This window comes from Microtus oregoni, unplaced genomic scaffold, assembly GCF_018167655.1.
Source record: "Microtus oregoni isolate MIOR12 unplaced genomic scaffold, Mior012 000001F_ref0000356, whole genome shotgun sequence".
NCBI lineage: Eukaryota > Metazoa > Chordata > Mammalia > Rodentia > Cricetidae > Microtus > Microtus oregoni.
The window spans coordinates 19946916-19957918 of record NW_024543060.1 but is presented as its reverse complement, the minus strand read 5'-3'; the positions used below and the strand labels follow the sequence as shown (position 1 = coordinate 19957918).

The following is an 11003-nucleotide window of genomic DNA, read 5'->3' as shown; positions in this document are numbered from 1 at the left end:
TCCAAGGACCTCACAGATGAAAAGGAATGCTTGGGGTAAAGAAAGCTAGCTGCCAGGAACACACTCTGCTGGACAGCCAGAAAAGCTTATGGAATTTGAGGGGGCCTTGGACTCAGTTCCCTGGGACCATCCGCTGTGTGGTCACTTACTCACTCACTTCTCCAGGAGCAGAAAGAAAGATATCTTAATTAAGAGAGCCATTTTGGGGTTGGCAAGAGACTTGGCTCAAGAGGAGTTCCCAGGTGTCAATGCGATGTCCCTAGCTAGGACCCTGGACAGTAGAGGAGAAAGTGAATGAACTGGCCTTATCCAGTAGTCAGACTGATGACTATCTTGAATATCACCATAGAGCTTTAGTCCGGTAAGGCAGACGGAGATAGAGACAGAGACCCACATCGAAGCACTGGACTGAGCTCTCAAAGTCCAGTTGAAGAGCAGAAGGAGGGAGAAAATGAGCAAGGAGTCAAGATCTCGAGGGGTTGGTCCACCCACTGAGACAGTGTGCCTGAGCTAAAGGGAGCTCACCAAAGCCAGCTGGTCTGGGACTGAATGAGCATGGGATCAAACAGGACCCTCTGAATGTGGTTGACAATTGGGGCAGACTGAGAAGCCAATGATAATGGCACTGGGATTTGTCTCTACTGCATGTATTGGCTTTTTGGGATCCTAGTCTATTTGGATGCATACCTTCCTAAGCCTGGATGGATGGTGGAGAGCCTTGGACTTCCCACAGGGCAGGGTACACTGCCCTCTCTTAGGACTGGATGGGGAGGGGGAGGAAAAGGAGGAAGAGGGATGAAAGTGGGAGGAGGGGAGGAAGTGGAAATTTTGAATGGTATTATTTATAAAGTAATAATAAATAAATAAATAAAATAAAAATTAAAAGAAAAGCATAATAATAATAATTTAGATGATATGATACATTTCTACATATAGATAATTTTTTAAAATATTTAAAAATTTTTAGGACAATTGACAATTTTATTATTTGGTGAATGTTTTCTCCAAAGCATGTTATAAAATTAATTTTATCTTTTATGATTATCTGTAAATAAACCTCCCAACATTGCATGCAATAGTTTCTGAATAAGCAATTCTAAGCAAATAGATGAGGTATATGAGTTATTGGTGAAATGAGAAAAGGATTAGGAAAATATATTAAATTACATACTGGTTTTAGAATATTAAAATCAGTGTCTGCTGCTATATTGTACATTCCAAGTTAGTTTATCTTCCTTATTTAGGTTTTTTCAATGAATATTGTAAATACATACTCAGAAGAAAAGAGTTAAAGTAATTTAACTTCAATGTAAAATGAAAAACACTTAAGCTAAAAGATACATGAATGAAAAACTGCTTAATTATTATTGCCTTGACTAAGCTTTATTGTTTCAGTATAATGCAATAACACAGAGTGCATCAATAAAAATCTATTTTTAAAAAGCTACTCCAAGTAGACAAATGATTTGGATGATCTTTTTTTAACGTGACATGAGTATTTAGGAACTAAACCGGTCCTTTGAAAGCATCAAAGCAGAAGAATTCTTATTGGGAGTTGTCGCATTTGAATCTATGACTATGTGGACCATGCTTATAACTAAATGGGAATGATAACACTGGGAAAGATAAACTCTAAGGACCTAATTCATTAGGAGTAGCATGAATTCTCTTTATATTTAAAGGTCTAATTCAAGCCATAACTAATTCCAGTGTAATTCATAATGAAACAGGTATGTAGTTTACCTACCATTAAACCAAGAAAGGCGACAGCATGAACTCTTAAAATTATGTTCAGCCTTAAATCTAAAATTGTGATTATCACTTTTGTGGATTTATTCAGGAAAGATCAGAGAACAATAGCAAGATATTAGTCATTGTTTTCATTTATCATGACCTTGTATTATGTTTTTAATAACAAACTCAGGAAGAAGATAATAAATTATTTTCTTTTCATTCTGAAGTGATTATAAAGCAATCTCATTAAAAAAATATTGTTCTAATGAGTGAAAACTAGCCAGTCCAGAGGAACGGTATGGAGAACAAAGGTAGGTGTAAACAGGACAATTCGCATTGCTGAAGCAATGAGTTTTCTGTCACATATTCTAATGCAAAACAAATTTTAAAACAAATCTGGGGCTTCTTCAAGACTTTTGCTTGCTGAAACTATCAAAACAGATCAGACTAAAGAATCAGAGAAAACTAGGCTATTGTTATTACATGACCATGTTTGTGTGATAATGTTGAATGGAATATTCTTCCATTACCAGAATGTTAATAGCAAACATGCCTTTTAATCATAAAATGTTTAGGGACTGTTCATACATTTCTCATCAGTGATCTCTATATTAATTTCATTGTAACATAAGAACGGATGCTATATAATTTTATTTCATCCAATGGTTCTTTATATTAGGGCTCAGATTTATATTATCAAATGTTTTATATAAGCTTGAGAATGGGTATTCTTCTATAATTCAATGAATTATGCTATGGTTGTTCACTGTGGGTAGTGAATTAATCTTGGTAATGGAGATTAGTTATAATTTTATCTACTCTAGATGTGTTCAGCTTTGAAGAGGCCTGCTGAAGTATTCAAGTATAACAGTACAGAGGATTCATTTGTTTCTTCTCCAAGTTCCATCTTTCTTTTTGTGTTTCATTCTCTGTTTCTAGACATTCATTGTCAGGATGGCCACATCTTGGAACATTGACCAAGGTAACACATTCCCAAGAAAAGATAAAGAGACATAGTACAGAGAGTACCTATTGTAGATGTTAACTCGATTCAGGAAATATCCAGGGTAGCTAAAATATAAACAATTATAATTTTATTTGTTATAAGGGGAAATCTCACGAAACTGGAACAAGAAGTCCAAGTTCAGCTGTGTGGCAAGGGAGCTCCTCCACACACACACACACACACACACACACACACACAGAGAGAGAGAGAGAGAGAGAGAGAGAGAGAGAGAGAACCTGGGCCGAGTGTCCATTTGTCTCATAAAGCCACACCCTAAACTGGTGCCACCTCTTAAACATAATTAGTTAACAAGGTTTCCCCATCACCTCCCCCTTTTGTCTAAACAAGAGTGATCCAAGCCCAAAAACAAACTACATACAATAGGAACAGATATCATGTATAAAATTACAAACAACATAAACAATATTAAGCAAGAAACACATGACAAATGTTTAAACAGACATTCTATTCCAAAGACTCTAAGTCTTGCATCAGAAATAAGCTTGGCTAAATCATAAGAGGAAGGTACCTACAACTATCTAATCTTCAACCCCATTGAAGGACTGAGAAGGGAGATAATATTATGTGAGTAGGCAGGAAGTGAAATCAAGCAGCTTCCAAAGTAAGCAGCATATGACGAAGACAATAGGATACCTGAGCAATCACCCAAAGACTCATTTGCAACATTGAAGAAGCAACTAACTTTGGCTAAGGCCTAGCATAACTGACAGACCATTTTCAGACACAGGAAATTTTTCAGAAGTGTCTTACGCTGTCTTGGCAAGGTTTGGCAGTCCTTTTCTTGTGTCCTGTTTATCCAGTCTGGATATCTTATACTTTGTCAGTGGTTGAGGCATGGACAGTTCCTTGAACAAAGGCCAATTGAGCCAAGAAGAAAATAAACTCCAAATGGACTGTCTTCAGTGCTCAACATTCTCTCTGGAATAGATTGGTACTGTCTGGGGCAATCATGTCTCATGTCAATAGAATCCTAAGTTATTTAAATGCCATGTTTTACAGATCCTTGAAGTGGTTAAAGATTACCTATCTAGGCAAAATAGAACCTCTATGTAACTAATGAACTTAATTAATCTGGCTATATGTATAACAAACATGAACAACTATTGGCCTATAATATTTAACACCTATATAACTTAAAGACTAAGACTTCATGTCAGAATATTAAATAATCTGTAAACAAATGTGCAGAAAATGAGGAAAATAAGCTCAAAATGTAAACAATGTACCAGTATCTTGATCAGAGGTAAGAATAATATATAATGCAATAAAAATATACCCCAAATGTTGTATCAATATTCAAATGCCTTAAACAGAGTTAGAAACATACATGCATAAGATCTAACAGAATAACTTTGCATAGACTTACAAATATTGTAAACAGAAATAACAAGTATAATGTGAACCTGTATCAATATAAAAAAAACTATACCAATGTAAATTACCCATAAATAATAGCTCACAAGTAGTCACTATTTCCCATTATTATAATCCCTTTTTTTTTTCATTTCTGAACCTACATAGTTTCTACCACAAAATTCTACCTGATACAAGTAATAATCAACAACACCTAAATGGTGTTCCTAACCCCGAGGACAAACTTTGTGGGAGAGGGGACATTGTCCTCTAGAATTGTTTCCCACTGTCATAAGGGCAATGTTTTTTTTTTTTAATGGGATCCTGCAAAAGTAAAATGATGGTTAAGTTTCAAGATTGCTGTCTAGCCTAATTGCAAACAATTTCTGAGCAGTCGATAGGGTTTTTTCCAAAATTCTTATTTGGAGTTCTGGCCAGAAAGTCACGAGAAGGTATGCCATATCAGCAGCTGATAACCCCAAACCAGTTTTATAACTGTGCTATCAGCATCATGATGTCATCTTAATCATTAGAAGTTGATGCTGTGGGGCCCCATCTTCTTCCTGGAAACATCAAAGATTACTTCTGGAAAAGAATCTGTAAGATATTCCATTGTTCATCATGGAAAACTTAAGCATTATTCATATAGCTATACATTCAATGAAGAATATGATATAGACAAAATAGACATGGAGAAAGTAAAACTTTTCCTAAAGTCTTCCTTCTGTCCCATACCAGATGGCTCCTGACATGAGACAGAAACTCTGAATGTTCCTTTTAACAACACACTTAGATTTAGAGAAGTACAGAGCCACTGTCCAACTCCAAATCCACCTCTATATATTCATAAATGTATATGTATATGTAAATGTATATGTTTTGATCACCTGTCCTCATAGGTCATATTCCTTTCTTTTATCTTATTGGATACATATTTTTCTGTGAGCATCCAAAAATCCAGGGTCTTCTGAATTTTTGAAGATGTGAATTTTCCCGTAAAGACAAGAGAAAAACCATGCCCCAATCCTATGTGGTTTTCTTGCTACCTGTATGATTGTCACCATTGTGGATGAGCTGACATTTCTCTTTATCGAGAGGTTTCTCTTTTTCAAAGTGAATCTTTATCAATTTTGATGGTATTCATAGTTTTTCTTCTCCCACGGAAACAAGAGCCTAGTTTCTGGGTTTGTTATCCCTATTTATACTGTCTTAGTTAATCTTTGTAAAAAGTCACTAAAGGGTTCTCCATCATCCTGTCTAACCCTAATATATGATTCAATTCTATTTCTTGGTTCCTGAGTCCTTTCTCAAACATTTAAAGCTGTTGTGTTATATAGGGACACACTGTGTTCATAAAGAGCCTTATCCTGAGGATTAGAGTAATGTCCCTCACCTAGAATTTGATCTTGAGAAATCTCAAGTCCATTTGCATTTCACTGTTACTCTAAAAATTTCACTTCTCTCTAGTAAAATTTCCAAAGCAACTGTTGTTCATAATCTAGGACTGCTGAAATTAACTAAATTCAGTTCTGGGGAGTTGCTTTGTTACTTGAAACTCACATTTTCACCATTTCCCCAACAAAGGACAAATGTATTCCATAAGCTACAATTGATTGTTTAATTTCTTTTAGATCAATCTTACACATGGGCTCCCCTGTATATTCTTTGACAACCTTAGGGTATTTGGTGCCAGATACTCTTTTTATAGCATGATTATTACCTTCCTGGAGAGATAGTCCATCTTTCAATCTATCATAACCCTTTGACAGAATCTGGTTAATACATGCAACAATACAAAATTCTCTCAGAAAATTTCCTAGAACCCTAGTCGTTGACTGGGTTTTGTTTGTCAAATTGACTGTATCCTGCCCCAGAGTGCTTAATTTCTCTTTTAGTTGATCATTATCTGTCCGTAAAGACTGTATCATTTCTAAAAGTGCCTCATTTGACAGGGTTTTGTTTGTCAAATAGGTTGTATCCTTCTTCAGAGTGCTCAATTTCCCTTTTAGTTGGTCATTATCAGTATGTAAAGACTGTATCGTTTCTAAAAGTGCCTCATTCTTGGTACGATTATCAAACCATGTTTTTAAGGAGAAAATATGAAGTACAAAGCTAATCTCCAGATTCAAACAGAGGGATGCAGGATGGAAATCATATAAACCTTGCATAACATCATACATGGTATATGTATAAAGGTTATTGAACTCCTAGATGGTTAAATGGTCCATAATCTTGCCTTTTAAATTTGAAATCTTCCCTGTGGTTGAGTTTGAGCTGGAGTAGGTATAATAACTGTTACCTGCCAGGAGTTGTCTCACACTTGCAGCCTCATGGCCAATTTGAATCTGAATTTTGGCGTTAATAGCTGAAAGATATGCTCAGATTAAAACCTGTTATTTAGTGTAAATCACAGACTGTGTGCTCCACGGAGGTCCCTAATGGGTCAGTCGCTGCACGAGCACAAATTCTGAACAAGACAACAGAGGAAGCCTGTGTCCCTCCTGAGCATCCTTGAGCACTGAAAAAAAATAGAACCGGAAGCCAGCTGAGACGTTTAATGAGAAAATATGAAAGACTGCATCTAGCAGCTAGCTACTCAGGGCAGCTGTGCGGGAATTGGATACCCAAATAATGACATGGAGTCTGATGGCAGCTGATTAGAGCCACTGGAGACCCAAGCCCCACAAATCAAGCACAACTGTAGAAGTTAACTCTATTCGGGAAATAACCAAGCTAGCTAAAAGTTAAATAATTATATTTTTATTTATTATAAGGGGAAAACTCATAAAACTGGAACAAGAAGTCTAAGCTCAGCTGTGTGGCAAGGAAACCACAGAGAGAGAGAACACCTGAGCCATGTGCCCATTTTTCTCTGGGTCTCATATAGCCACACTTAACTTGATCCCACCTCTTAAAGATAATTGGTTAACAAGGCTTCCCCATCAACCTATACGTTTCTTTTTAAAAATTCTGTCTTTTTCTTTTTTTTTTCCATTTCCTTTTCTCATAGCAGTATTGTTTGTAATAGCCAGAACCTGGAAACAACCTAAATTTCCTTCAATGGAAGAATGGATGAAGAAAGTATGGAATATATACATATTAGAGTACTACTCAGCAGTAAAAAACGAGGACTTCTTGAATTTTGCATGCAAATGGATGGAAATAGAAGACACTATCCCAAGTGAGGTAAGCCAAACCCAAAAAAGAGGAACATGGGATGTACTCACTCATATTTGGTTTCTAGCCATAAATATAGGGCATTGAGCCTATAATTAGTGATCCTAGGGAGGCTAAATAAGAAGGAGAATCCTTTTCTCTTTTAAAAATTTTTTTTATTGAAAAAAATTTCCGCCTCCTCCCAGCCTCCAATTTTCCGCCCCCTACCCCCACTCCTCTCCCCCTCCCTCTCCAGTCCAAAAAGCTATCAGGGTTCCCTGCCCTGTGGGAAGTCCAAGGTCCTCCCCTCTCCATCCAGGTCTAGGAAGGTGAGCATCCAGACTTGTTAGGCTCCCACAAAGCCAGTACACGCAGTAGGATCAAAACCTCTGTCTTTTTCTTATTTGAGAAATTGCCAAGTTATGGACTCATATTTTTTTAATGTAGGTAATTTTCAGCCTTGATAGATCAAATCAAACTCACAGTATTAATGAGGATTTTCTAGAGTCACAGAACAAATAAAATGAGTCTCTCCCTTCTAAATAACTTATTGTTATGATTTACAGGCTGCAGTCCAACTAATCCAACAATGGCTAGCTGTGAATAGAAAACTGAAGAATTTAGTAGTTACTCAGTACCACAAGGCTGGGTGTCCCAGCTGGTCTTCTTTATATGCTGGAATCTTGACGAGTAGGCTCTAATGGACAAATCAAATGACTTCAAATCTTATAACCATCAAATTACTGTTTTTGCAATTTGTTCAAATAGCCTTGTCTAACAACTTAAAGAACTTGATTTTAAATGCTTTAAAGAGGCTCTAATTCTCTTGATATTCTTCAAATTAATTTTCTGTTATTTTATGTCTGTGGATAAAAGTAAATATTTATATTTGTTTGTAACTGAAACTCTCCATATTTTATTAAGTACTCTTCACATCTTTTATTATCTATCTCAGGTCACAATGTTTACTTTATTCTTCTAAGTTCTATTTCCCCATAACTAACCCTGCTTAGAATTCACCCATATGAAATCAGGTTCAAAATATTTAGGCTCCTAGGCACACATGCTGTTGCTCTCCTATTAGTACTATGCTAAAGTGGGAAATGTATCTCATTTTTATTAATTTCACATTCCATTTAGTAGCATATTTGGATAATGCAGATATTATACTACCTTCTCATTATAATTTTCTATTCATGTTCTTGTAATTTAATAATTAATGACTACAACAAGCCCAATAAATGTACCTGATATTTGTATCAGGTGAGAATTTTATGCTCTTCAGTGATATTAGGTCACAGATTTATGACTGCCTGATCATGCAAAACTCACCTCAGCTCCCCTTTTCAGAAATGTTTCATGTTATATTGAAAGTAAAACTGAAAAAATAACTTATCTTGGGTATATGCACCAATGTCATCCACAAAAGCTTGTCCTCACGGAGGAGGCTTTCAGATCAGCTTCATTCAGCTCAAGAGCCTCTAAATCCTATATTTGAAGCTTATGGTGTCTTCAACTATGGGGTCTTACCTTACATCTCTGGGGTACAAGCAAAAGTATTAGTAATCGAATGTAATGTTGTCAGAGTCTCTTAGACAAGCCTGAGAACACCTCAAAGGTGGAATTTGATTCCTGATGTTTGAAATTTCATCAAATAATTGTCCACTGTTGGTGATAATTTTGTCAGTCCAGATAAAACTATAGATAAAAAAGTCATTTAAACTACATATGCGTATTTATACATACTTTATTTAAGGTAGATAGTTTATAGTATGATTCCTTATGACTTTTTCAGAAACAGTTACTGTTATTTAATTTGATTTTTCCTTCTGCTCTATTTATCTCCCTTCACTTTCCTAATTAGAGTTCACTTCAATTTTCCAAAGAGTTGAAACTCAAAACCTAAAATAAAAGAAAACTTATGATATTTATCTTCGTGAGCCTGGGATACCTTACTCAATATGTCCATTTCTAGTTCCATACATTTACTTGTTACACCTGGATAGAATTTTTAAAAAGAATCTGAGAAATAGAAGTAGATTAAGTTTAAAAAACAAAGTATTTTAAGACCTATAAATTCTGTCTAGAGATAGAAAATGGCTATCATATCAAATGGACTGAAAGTAACAACAAATACTAATATATATATATATATATATATATATATATATATGCCAAATGTAAATTTCAAAATTTATTCCCTCCCTCTTATTCTCCTTAAGTGTGAGAAGAACTATCATCAATGATAGGAAGTAGCTGCAGGGAAGCAGCACCTAGAGCCAACTTCATGCTCAGGAAGGAACACTACATACATCACCTCCTCACGGTTTCGGCTTCTCTATTCAGTCGGAGAAACTTCTCTAGTTAAGAACTGTAGAAATGATCCCTGAAATTATAGTCTTAAGAATATAATTCTTTAGCATAGGTCTTTTTATTTTTACTGTAGTTCTGTAGACTATGTTTTCAACAAGACAAAAGTAAAACAAAACAAAAATAGAAAGAAAACAAAAAATAGCATATTCATGACTTTTCTCAAAGCTGCAAATAGTATCAAAACAGGAACAAACATACTATAAGTAATTTTTTTTAACAAGTAGGATTAGTTAAGTTAATTTTTAATATTGAGTAATTCTTTCTTCTTCTAATTAAAATTGGCAAGGAAATTTCAATAGTTAAATGATCTTTGTGTTAAATATAGACATTGTATTTTATGTCCATTAAGGATTATAATAGCATGTAATAATATTTAATTATTTTAATCTATAGGTGTATATTAATCAGAAATATCCGATCTACCCTGAAGCTTGTCTTTTGCCCTTGCTCAAGGATAAGGTTGTACATGCCCAGGTAGTGAATCACCAGCACGATTGAGCTTGCAAAGCTCAGAAGTTCTGCATAAAGTAACCTTGCTCTTTTCACCAGGGAGTAAGCACGCTCATTCCTTTCACTATGCTTTCCATATTCTAGGCTTTATTTGTACACCTATTGTTTACCATGCTATATTTGTTTAGTTTGTCTTTCCAACTTCCCATCAAAGGTATCTATACTCATCAAATGATTGCTCTTTTGTCAGGCTTTCCCTGTCTTCATCTAATACCTAGAGTCAGCAAACAATGAGAAACAGTGTTCTAAGAAGAGAAAATATTATTGGGTTACTGAGTTGCTATGGTACTTCTTGCTTTAAGAACATTAATGAGTCTCCTCTGGTTTCAAGTTTATATGCCCTGGTCAAACACACTAGCTTCTTTAAGGCCAGAGTACAATTTCATCAACCTTTTCTTCATATGCTGTTTTATAGTATATCTATTATCCTTTCATGCTACAACCATTGCAAGGCTGTTTGTACCCCCACATAAATGCCTGAAATGCATAGCCTCTTTGTCATTATTGAACATCGCATGCAACTTTGCCTAGAATGTCATCTCATTTCCCCCACACTGTAATTGTAATTAAAATCTGTCAATCTTTCTCATCAAATGTATCATTCTTCAGAGTAGTAAGGATTCACTATGCATTCAGTGCAATATCTAGAGCATTATACTTAAGAAGTGATGGTGGAATAAATATGAATAAACTATAATCAAATCATATAACCACCCATAACTGGTTATATCTTTGAGGAATGTCACTATACACGATTGCTTCTAAACCACACAATGAAGAATGCAGCAACGGGTTGTCAGTAAGTCTCTTTGCTCTTGTGATCTCAGCTTCATTTAAATTTTCTGCTCCC

At 35.4% G+C, this 11003-nt stretch overlaps 1 non-coding gene across 1 annotated transcript; it reads right to left on the bottom strand.

Annotated features, from left to right (window-relative positions):
* Positions 1–9456: 9456 nt before the first annotated feature.
* LOC121464898 lies at positions 9457–9672 on the bottom strand. Its single transcript, XR_005976580.1, has one exon. It is a non-coding gene; the product is annotated as a small nucleolar RNA U3 (small nucleolar RNA).
* Positions 9673–11003: the final 1331 nt, after the last annotated feature.